Consider the following 12228-nt stretch of genomic DNA (forward strand, 5'->3'; position numbering starts at 1 on the left):
TGCGGCTGAGAATTGTCACAATGTATTGGGAAGAGGTAGAAGGCACCGTATTAAGACTCGTCTGAACTTTCCAAGTGACTTATTTTCCAACTTCAGGGCAGCATTCCCCTTGGTCTGCGTCACCGGGTCCCGCAATCCTGAGGACGCACCTCAGCGACCCATCAAGTGCTCTGCTAATGTGTCGTCCTTGTACGACCGTGGTGATATGACGACATCAGGGCTGCGCCAGCAGCTGACTCAGCAGCCTTCATCCTGCACTGCCCCAGCGCCACCCACTGACAACTGCTAGGTGGCCCATGCCCTGCATCCTCGCCGGCGTATCTTGAGTCACAGTGACAACAAGCGCATGCAATCCGGAAGCTGAATCTGCGGCCCTCGCCCTGGGTGTCTCTGGTGTATGCTGGGAGTCAAGTCGACTGTCCACAGTAGCGAGCCATGGAGTGGCCCACCACTGGCTTGCTACAGACCAGGCGTCAGTCTCAGAGGCTCGAACCAGCAACCCGCCATGGACTGGAATGCTGGCGCCCCATCTGCTGCTGTGTGTAGCCGGTGGTGTGACACGCCCCGCCGTCCAGGAGAGCTGCCACATTTGAATGCTTTGTTAGTGAACTAGCACCTATTTCTATGCGGCTGTGCGCCTCTGTTTTGCTAAACGCGCCGCTATGCGTCACGTACTCATAACACTTAGGTAGGCCAGTGGGCCCCTTCTGCATGTGCCTTGCGCCATGCAAACCGCTGCGTTACTTTTTCCGGCGGTTCTTCGTCCCTGTGGCCTCTATTTTACTTGCAACTGCTGATGAGCGTAGCTCACTGTAAACACACCCATGCATGGCTGCAACTTGCGCTCTCAGAAATATTGCACCAAAACTGACTTTACCCACCCCAACTGGTAGTGCCACTACAGTATGATAGTTACGTTTGTGGGCTTGCATGAAATCTGGTTAACTCTCTCGGCAGGTATCCTATTTCCTAGGCATCTTTATGTACTGAAGGGGCGCTCAGAATCGCAAAGGCTCTGAGCACTATGGAACTTAACAACTGAGGTCATCAGTCCCCTAGACTTAGAACTACTTAAACCGAACTAACCTAAGGACATCACATACATCCATGCCCGAGGCAGGATTCGGACCTCCGACCGCAGCAGCAGTACGACTCCAGAATGAAGCGCCTAGAACCGTTAGGCCACAGCGGCCGGTGAATTGCAAAAAGCGATATGCGATTGACGGGCGTAGTACAGACATTGCCCAACACATCTGTGTAATACTTCATTGAATCTTCTGTGTCGTTTCCATATCGCGATCGATCGGAACTTACTTGCTAAACATCACCCGTAGTTTTGGAGCACAGCATTGTATATAAATGATTCATGGTCAGTGAGATAACTGTAAAAGTAGAAAATCTAAGCGTTTGAGATGTGATACCACAGAAGGATTTTGAAAATTACGTAGACTGATTAGAAGTGAAGTTCTCTGTAGATTCGGTGAAGAAAGGCAAACAGTGGGAAAAAGAAGAGTTGGGGTTATAGCACATGTGTTAAGACATTGGGGAATTTGAGATTTTCACTCTGCAGCGGAGTGTGCGCTGATACGAAACTTCCTGGCAAATTAAAACTGTGAGCCGGACCGAGACTCGAACTCGGGACCTTTGCCTTTCGCGAGCAAGTGCTCTACCAACTTTTTTTTTTTTTTTCATTTTGTTCACTTTTGTTCGTTGCTTCTGCTCGGGGCGGACGTCGTAAGACATCCGTTTAAGTTCGTTGTTGATCGATTAGCTCAGTTTTTTTTATTACAGAGGGCTGCTAACCCTCTGACCGAACACGCTGAGCTACCGTGCCGGCTACCAACTGAGCTACCCAAGCACGACTCACGCCCCGTCCTCACAGCTTTACTACTGCCAGTACCTCGTCTCCTACCTTCCAAACTTCCTTTCTTTCTGGAGTGCTAGTTCTGCAAGGTTCGCAGGAGAGCTTCTCTCAAGTTTGGAAGGTAGGAGACAAGGTACTGGGAGAAGTAAAGCTGTGAGGATGGGGCGTGAGTCGTGCTTGGGTAGCTCAGTTAGTAGAGCACTTGCCCGCGAAAGGCAAAGGTCCTGAGTTCGAGTCTCGGTCCGGCGCACAGTTTTAATTTGCCAGGAAGGTTCATCGGGGAATATGCTTCTCTGAGATGAAGAGGTTGACACAGGAGAGGTACTTGTGACGAAAAGAAGTTGGAGTGGCATTATTTCGTCGTTGTTGGCATGGTTATCTCTAGCCACAGTTCACACTACTGCAGCAGCGTGATTCCATAACCTCTTCGCAGTATGTTCGTCGCCTCAGGAAGACAATGGCGGTTACTCTCCAAAATTAGGATTTTCCAAGAGAATTAACGCGAGAAATACACTGACAACAGCTTACGTGACGAATCTGTCGTGGAAGACGTGGCGCTTACATTTCGTGCAGCCAATAAAAGACACTGTGTGAATGCCATGCGTAAAGTCTCGTCGCAGCGGCTGCTGTCCGCAGTTGCTGGAGACGCAGGAGGGCGTGAAATCGGCTGACGACTCGGCAGTGAACTGGCGAGCAAGAGCCGGCGACAATTAGTCGCAGTTACGCGCCCTGCGTCAGCTCAGCAACTCATTAACCCCGCCGGCATCGGCGCCAGGCAGGTGGGGAGTCGGACGAGTCCTTAATGACGACGTCCCGACTGCGGCGTCGGAGGACTTCGGCTGACCCACTTGGCGTTTTGTAGCAGCCTCCGCGGCGTGCGGCCCGTAGTTACGACCCGGCGTTAATCTCACGCTGTCCCGGCGTTTCCTTCTGCAACTTAAGGCCCCTAGTTACCGCTGCCGCTGCCACCCCCCTCCGTACCATACGAAATGCGTCTCACACGCTGAGAAACGGCGCTGGCCTCATTGTACTTCCAGTTTTTTAGTCTTTAGCGCGCTGAATGTCTCTTGTAATTCTCGTGACTATCTCCCGTAAAAATATTATGTCAGCGGAGAGGTGTAATGTTGGACCGCCGCCTTATCGCTTCCTTGCCTGCTGTATGTATGTATGTACTTCGTAAAATCCGTGATAGTACAAATTTCTTACTGCACACTCCTCTTCCTCGTAAAGTGTGCACCCACATTAAGCATGTTTCTCATAGCGCTCCGTAATTACCTATCCACCCAGCCGTAGAATTTTCGTTTCATTTTTGGCGCTGTTCTTCAGTGTAAATGCACAGCTTGTTTTAGAGCAGTGCTTTGCAACCTGTTATTTTATTGCAAAAAGTGGACACACCCGCCTAACTGGAACCGTTTCTTTACTTCCTCACACAAGGACTCATTTCGTCGTGATAGGTCAGAGTTATTTTATAAGAGAAACCGGGACAACGTGAGACCCACTGCAGAGATAAAGCCACTCCTTTAGAGTAGCAATTAGGAGGCCGCCGAGCTTAATGCACCATCTGACGGATCGGTCACCATTAACTATGTCACTTTCCCCCACTTCATATCGCAGAGGTTAGGGATTTAATCCAGGACTATGAAGTACTACGATCGTCATGAAATTTAGGTCTGGGTTGTCGGTAAAATACTGACTGTGCATACACACTCGTTCAGGAAAAACAGAACAGCTTGAACGACTAGATATAGGACGTTCATATTCACAGGAAACAGTAAGTTATGAAGAAATGATTAGCGTTTTAACGATGGCTGGCAGCGGGTTCAACGTCAACATCAGTATCACGGCGCAAAGCCACCCACCGGTAAAATGCGCCTGCGGCTCCCACTGTCGTTCTAAACCGTAGGTCATGGATCTGTCACTTGAACTGACGTGCAGGATGCTTCGCAGACATATGCGCGAACCGTACTGTCAAATCAGTGAGTCTAAAGGAGGGCGCATTATGGAACGCGTGAATGTGATGCATTCACCCGGGAAACTGCTGCTCTTGTGGGACAAAGTATTTCGACAGAGTAACGTGTGTGTGCAGAATGGTTCACGGAAGGCCGTAGAACACGACGAGATGGTTCAGATAGCACCATCCTGACCATCCCCTGAGAAGATCGACGCCTCATCCTAATGGCACGTAACACACCGCACACTACCAGGAATGACAGTCCACCGCCGTTTATTGCGTCACCGGTTACGTGCGCGTCGACCACTTCTCCTCCTACCTTTGACGAAAGTGCAGAAACATGCTGGACGGCGGCTGTGTGTGAAACGAGTCAGTTGGGACAGGAATGGCATCAGATAGTGTTTCCGTACGAATTCGGGTTCTTTTTGTTTGAAAATGATGGCCGGATTTTGTTTCCCCGCAAACAGGGGGAGCGGCGTCACAGTGACTGCAGTCGCAGGAGAAACTCAAGGTGTGGGGTGCTATTGGATTCAACTACAAATCGCAGTTGGTGCGTGTCCAGCGCACTGCGACCAGTGTGACCTACGTGAATGACATCCAGCGACCCGTATCCACAACCCTTTCTGCACAACACTCCAGACGCCATTTTTTCAGCAAAACGTTGTACGAACACTTGTTCCTGCACGAACACGTGCATTCTTGATGCCACAGGATGTCAGCCTTTTGACCTGCCCCGCCAGATTGCGAGGTGCCGGGGCTAGCAGTGTATTTAACAGTAAATTCTTCTAGAATCTACATATGTAAATGATGCTCTAAGCCCCCCCCCCTATTCTAACTCCGACTTTTGCTGTTGCACAAGGATTAAAAAAAATACGCGAACTGACTCTAATCAAATGGTTCAAATGGTTCTGAGCACTATGGGACTCAACTGCTGAGGTCATTAGTCCCCTAGAACATAGAACTAGTTAAACCTAACTAACCTAATGACATCACAAACATCCATGCCCGAGGCAGGATTCGAACCTGCGACCGTAGCGGTCTCGCGGTTCCAGGCTGCAGCGCCTTTAACCACACGGCCACTTCGGCCCGCCGACTTTAATCAACCCTGCCAGTGGAGTAGAAGAGAGTGTGGCACCTGCAATAATTTAATTTGATAAATAAGTTACATAAACGAAGGTTTCATTAACATAGTGAGGAATGATAGGGTTGCTCTACCGATTAACAGAATGAAAGTTCTGTCCAAAATAACAATATGATTTATTAAGACTAAACACAAAATAATAAACAAAAACACATGAAACATTTATAATACATCAAACTGGCTCAAATTGGATACTCAAACAAACGCTGTGGAGGTGAAGTTGTCCCTAAACTAGATTGTGAAGTTTATGACGAAGTGGTATGTGGAGCCAATTCCTTCCCACTCAAATCTTAAGAGAGACACACAGCTAACCCAACATTAATTGCTGCTACTCAAGACAGAACAAAGAAAAACACGAACAGGCGCGCTCTGCTGAGCTCTGATTATCACCTAGGAAAATCCCTATCTGCCGGTGCTGCGGACATACATTACCAAACTGTCTTCTTAACTGCCAGAACACGATCTGGCGTACCGGAGGCGATGGCTGGTTGCTTCGACGTCCTCGACCGAAAGGCGAGAGCCGACTGCCTAGAGCACCCGTACAGGCCGAACACACAACATTCCCGCCCCCACGACAGTGGCCGTGGTTAAACGTTCCAATCAGCAACTCCAAAACCGGCGGAAAATTCCACTCCATTGCCGGACCACTACCATTCCACCAATGGAGATTCTTGGCGCCAATTTCTGCGCTGATTTTGCTATGTCACGGAGCTATGCCCTGAGCAAGCCAATCACAGTTACTATTTTGCAGAAAGCGCGGGAATTTTCCCACCACAACTGCCTGAGTACACAAGTCATTCCCACGCCTCCCTGGTAGCCCGCCAGAAAGTGTTTTCGCTAAGATTCTGCGAAGTAACGGAACCTCTAGCCCAGCCCCTACTTCAGACCCCTCCGGGCGTGTCTTTTGACAATGTCAGCGTCTGCAAAGCATTCACTCGACTTCCTCACACCCGTCGGCTTAACCCTTTCCAGATCAGTGGAGCCCGCCTGTCACCAGACCACCCAGGTGACGAGAGACGCTGCGTGGGAAGTCCGCGTGTGAAGGAATAGCAACTTTTCACCGCATACAATTAGAGACGAATATCGTAAGATAGAAATATGAGAGGGGGCTCATGCCACCTCTCAAGATCACCAGACTTGTCCCCAATCGAAAATGTGTGGGATACGGCGCTGTGACCCAATGACAACGAGCACAGATGAGGTTTGGAACCAGGTGAATGCAGCATGGATGGCTATGCCACAGGACGCCATTCCTGCCTTATACTCGTCGATGCAAGCACGCATGCAACAAGTTATTAGGGTCATGGAGGACCCTGAGCCTACTAAGCAATAGGATACATGCTGAGCCGAGGTGACTGAAATGCAAATCATTTCTGTAACATACTAATGTGCATGTCCTGTGAGTATGAACGTCCTGTCTCCAATCGTTCAAAATGTTCTGTTTTCTCTGACCATGAGTATATTCTCACACCACCGGGATTTGAACCTGCTAGCTCCGAATTGGGTGCAACCGCACAGGTGTGAGTAAGCGATCTTGGCTGCGGAGGCAATTTGTCTTATTGCAAAGCTTGTTGTCTTACACATTTTAGAAGTAAAACGTCCATAAAGTCCGCGTAACCACAGAAAGGAAGATTAGAATTCAACTCCCATTCAAGACGGTTCCAGTAGAGACAGAGTACGATTATTGGTAAGGTTTCTTTTTTCGTTCAGTTTTCTGAATGGTTTGATGCTGCGCACCACGAATTCCTCTTCTGTGTCAACTTCTCCATCTCAGAGTAGCACATGCAACCTACGTCCTTAATCATTTGCTACATTTATTCCTATCTCTTTCATCCTCTACAGTTTTTACCCTCTACAGCTCTCTCTAGAACTTTGGAAGTTATTCCCTGATGTCGTAACAGATGTCCCACCATCCTGTCACTTCTTCTTCTCAGAGTTTTTCATGTATTTCTTTCCTCGCCGAGTCTGTGGAGCACCTCCTCACTCCTTACATTATCAATTCATTTAATTTTCATCATTCATCTGTAGCACTAAATGTCCGCCCCCGGTATCTGAGTGGTCAGCGCGGCAGAATGTCAATCCAAAGGGCCCTGGTTCGATTCCCGGCTGGGTCGGAGATTTTCTCCGCTCAGGGACTGGGTGTTGTGTTGTCCTCATCACGATCATTTCATCCCCATCGACGCGCAGATCGCCGAAGAGGCGAATGGTCTACCGGACTGGAGGCCTTAATCACACGATATTTATTTTATTTATCTATAGCACCTCATCTCAAATGTTCGAGTCTTTTCTGTCACGTTTTTCTACTGGCCATGATTCATTACCACACAATACTGTGCTCCAAACATACATTATCAGAAATTTCTTCTTTCGATTAAAGCCTGTGTTTCATACCAATAGACTTCTTTCGGTCAACAATGCCCTTTTTGTCTCTGCTAGTCTGCTTTTTATGCCCCCTTGCTTCGTCCGACATGGGTTATTTTCCTTTCAAGGTAGCAGAATTTCTTAACTTCGTCTCTTTCGGGATACTGGTTTTGATGGTATGCTGCTGACTATTCTCATTTTTGCTACTTTTCATTACTTTCATCTTTCTTCAATTCACTCTTAATTCATATTCTGTTCCCAGTAGGCTTTTCATTCCACTGAGTAGATAATATAATTCTTTTTCGTATTCACCGAGGAGGTCATCAGTGCATCTTATAACTGATGTTCATTCACCCTGAATTTTAATCGCAGTCTTGAATCTTTTATTTCCGTCATAGTTTCTTCGGTGTATGGACTGAACATTAGGGGACAAAGACTGTCTTACCCCGTTTTTAAAGCGAGCACTTCGTTCATGGTCTTCTGGTCTTGTTGTTACCTCTTGGTTCTTGTAGATACTGTATTTTACCCTCGTTCTCTAAAGGCCACTCTCAGAGTTGCGAAGGTATTGCACCATTTTAAATTGTTGAAGACTCTCTCCAGATCCACAAATCCTGTGAATGTGACTTGGTTTTTCTTTAGTTTTGCTTCCATTATAAAGCACAACGTCAGGACTGCCTTTCTGATTCCTTTTTCTTTCCTAAAGCAAAACTGATCATCATCTAAAAGTTCTACGAAGTCATAAAAATTTAAGTACAATCCAGGTTTCGGCCTTTTATGCCATTTTCAAGTATTTGATTTTATGTCTTTAACATCTATTGCAGAACATTTAACATGTTGTCAGGCTCAAAGTTAGCCATAAATTAAATTATATATATATATATATATATATATATATATATATATATATATATATATATATATATATATATTGGCTTCCCACGAAAGGCCAAATGTAATATCACCATATTGTAACAAATCAGAAAATAATCGTGGGAGCACGTCATATTTAGGGAAGAAAAGCTTGAGTTAGTAAATAAAAGATGAGCACATGTCCGTCAAACGTAATGATAGTGATCTGATTTGATTTAAATTGAAAACTGATTTAAATCAAATCAATTTAAAAAATAACCTGACCCGGATTGAACGAAGACTAATGGATCAGCCAGCCTAGTTTTGAATTTTAGGTGGTTTCCCACATCCCACTAGCTGAATAACGGGCTGATACCCAGGTACCGCCTCACATATACTCGCACACTACAGCAAATTGTAGACGCAGACAGATAGATTAAACAGATTCCGTCCTTCGGATGGGGGAAGGGGGCGAATAAGAAAAAAATTATCCTAGGTGGTTAGTCTCTTCAGATCCTTAATCAGCAGCGGCAGCACTGTACAACCTTCAATGGGATAATGTCTAGTAGATCACTGCTGGTTTTAAACCAACCTACAAGGTGAGTACACCCTTACCTAATATTACGCTTATTAAATGGGCTTCTTCTTCGCTGTCAAGACTAGGGGGTCTAAATCCTCATTCTTTGTTGTAGTACAAAAATTAACACAACCCAAAAATAATGTTTATTTATATTGCAACGCTTCTCCCCCTCTCCCTATATTTCCAATATTTATTTAGCTCTTCCACATTTAATAAAAGGCGATCGTAGTTTCTTTATATGGGGGTGAAGAGGCTGCATAATGGTGTACAAGGGAATGTTGTCCACTACCAATCCTATGTCCTTACTTCGATCTTCCATTGCCATTTGAGGCATTATTCGTTGTAATTTTATGGATAATGTAATGTCTTGTGTTATAATTAATAATAAATCATCACCGTCACTAGTAATCATAATCACTGTTTATAAGGCAACAATTTCAAACTAACAGAACTTCGGTCTGCAGCCACATTTATCATTGTCTTTATAAAATTATTTTTACGATGGCAAGTTTGGGGCATTCCACTTGAAAATTATTGAGCTTATATCAAAACTCGTTAGGGTTGTTTACGTTTGTTATCATGCGCGTAATTGCCAATCTTAAACACTTGCGCCACTTCCGATATTACTTCTTCAATGATATCTCGTTACTCGTCCTCCAAATTCATGTATTAACATGCTTCTTTTCATCGCACTCCTCCTCTTCTTGCCTTCCATCGACATTTATCCCACTTTTAATAATCAGAACATTCAACACGATTTTTTCTTTGTATTTTCTCTAAATCCTCTCGTGACACGCTTTCACACCTGACTCCCGGCAGCTACTCACCGATTGCCAGAAACACACGCGCTGGCTTTTGAAGAATCCGTTCAATCGTGGACCACATAAAAAGTCTCTTTTCTTATCTTCGCAGTGCTTTCCTCTCTCTTTTTCTGCTGCCGTTCTTTTTCCTAAATGAAGATCCTTCCTCTGTTTCATCTCATATCCTTGATAAACCTTGGGTGTTTCGTTTTTTCATTTTGGTTCTGAATCTTTCTCTTTTGAATCTCTTCTTCAGATATGCTCATCTCTTCTAAGTCTTTTTTGAGTACCTTTGATCTATTGATTTTTGTTTCTTTTTGCTATTGCAACTCTGGAAAATTATTATAGTTAAAATTTTGTCCTCCATTCTTATCACATGTCCAACGATACTGCCTCGTCTTCTGAGCATTCCGCCTGAGACTTTGTAAGCTTTTTGATGGAGTAATTTATTGCTTCATAATCTTTGGTTGTCAGTTTAATCTGTGGTAGGTCTCAGAATTTTTCGAATAACTCTTGTTTCTTTTTTTTTACGGTATTTTATATTTATCCTACTTTAAGTGTGGCAATGCATGTGATGCATAGAGCACTTGCAATTTTATTACTGTTTCATAGTGCTAATTCTTGCATTATTGGAAAGCGAATTTCTTCTTTCTTTCAAATGGTTCAAATGGCTTTGAGCACTACGGGGGTTAACTTGCGAGGTCATCAGTCCCCTAGGCTTAGAACTACTTAAACCTAACTCACCTAAGGACATCACACACATCCATGCCCGAGGCAGGATTCGAACCTGCGACCGTAGCAGCAGAGCGGTTCCGGACTGAAGTGCCTAGAACCGCTAGGCCACAACGGCCGGCTCTTCTTTTTTTACTGAGTTCCTGGGAAAGTGATACGCCATGACCACCTTCTGAGATATGGCGTTGGTTGGTTCTTCGGTGAGTTTATTTGTTTGAATTATTTCTCCGAGCTGTTTACAGTTTTAAACTTCGTTATTCTCTCCTAAATTTATGTTCAACGATTTGTAAATAATATTAATTAGAGAAAAAGGAGAAAATTGGTTTAAATCGGCTTCGCTGTCATGACTGCACGTGTGGGCCCAAAACCTCATTCTCCACTGTAGTGGAAACATTAGCACAGCCCAGAAATAATGTTTATTTATATTCCAACACTTCTCCCACATAAATGGAAAATTCCATCTCAGTAACAGTCACAGAAACGTCTGTAAATGATGAGACAGTATAGGTACGCAGTTAGAACCGTGAGTACCGAACGGAGCTTCGAGCAACGGCAGAAGAAAACTTGCATTACCCACCGGATTTGAGCAGAAGTGGACCTCGAATTGGCTGGCCATCCCTTTGTGCCGCAGAGAGTGGTTAGCAGGGATTCCCTCACAGCGGCCGTGTCAGACACCCCCCTCCCGGATTCTAGGAAGGCGTTGTTCCGGCGAGCGAGGAATTTCAGGCGCGCGATTCTTTCCTTTGTCGCCTGGGCTCGCCAGCCGTGACACCAGAGCCCCCAGAGGCCTGCTTTTATTTTCGCCCGCGCACTCCAGTGTGTCCGCTGCGCCGTGCTAGTCGAACTACTGGCTCCAGCAGCGGTCAGTTTCGCAAGTTATCTGACCCTTACGATTCCGTGGTATGTGTAGAGGTAAACTTTGTATTTTTAGCACATGGTACGTGTATTGGTTCCACTGTCTTCACGCGTATTCAAGTTCATTTTAGGCAGATAATGTGAAGACATAAGAACAGTGACAGTTCCCGATTCGACAAGAATGAAATTTTATGCTTTATGTGCACTCTATTGCGAATAAAATCACATTTTGGCACGTTTTACGGGACGCGAATAGGACTGTAATTGAGAGGCAGTTAAGTGGCCTTCCCCACAGGTAGTCTGGCACAGGCGTCACCTGTTGCAACAGGCTGCACAGTAGCGGAGCATACTGAAGTGTCCGTGGGAAGAGCTGTTGGGATCATAGCACTCCGTCTTCAGGTCACAAGTGGCCCACCAGGACCATCCGACCGGCGCGTCATCCTCACTGAGGATGCGGATAGGAGGGGCGTGTGGTCAGCACACCGCACTTCCGGTGTTTATTGTTTATGATGGTTTTCTTTGACCGGAGCCGCTACTATTCGGTCGAGTAGCTCCTCAGTTGGCATCACGAGGCTGAGTGCACCCCGAAAAAATGCAACAGCGCATGGCGGGCAGGATGGTCACCCATCCAAGTGCCGGCCATGCCCGACAGTGCTTAACTTCGGTGATCTGACGGGAACCGGTGTATCCACTGCGGCAAGGCCGTTGCCCTGTTGGGACCATAACCTGTTCAAAATTACTTTAACATTCACAGCTCTGAAGGAAGTAGTGATGTGTGGTGTGCGGTTGCCGTGGGTGGCATAGTATTCAGCCATCCAATCCCACGAGACATACTGTGGAAGCTGCTAAGATACCTGAAAACCGCACCCAGTGAAATTTTCGCCCCATATTTCTGAAAACTACCAGCTCTGTACGTCTCGCCTTACCTGCACCCTAAGAGTTCCTGTTCATCGGAAACATCCACTACGAGTCACGGTCTAGAAGCACTCCGGAAGTCCTCACCCACCACTGTGAATGAACACCCCAGCAGTCACGAGTAGTACGACTATAAGGGTCCTACCACAGTGGAATTCTACGGCAGTTCTACTTCCAGAG

The 12228-nt window shown here is 46.0% G+C and overlaps 1 pseudogene; it reads right to left on the reverse strand.

Moving 5' to 3' along the window:
- Window positions 1-11725: 11725 nt before the first annotated feature.
- LOC126261299 (5S ribosomal RNA) lies at window positions 11726-11843 on the reverse strand (annotated as a pseudogene).
- Between the last annotated feature and the right edge of the window lie 385 nt (window positions 11844-12228).

Source organism: Schistocerca nitens, chromosome 5 (assembly GCF_023898315.1).
Source record: "Schistocerca nitens isolate TAMUIC-IGC-003100 chromosome 5, iqSchNite1.1, whole genome shotgun sequence".
Lineage (NCBI taxonomy): Eukaryota > Metazoa > Arthropoda > Insecta > Orthoptera > Acrididae > Schistocerca > Schistocerca nitens.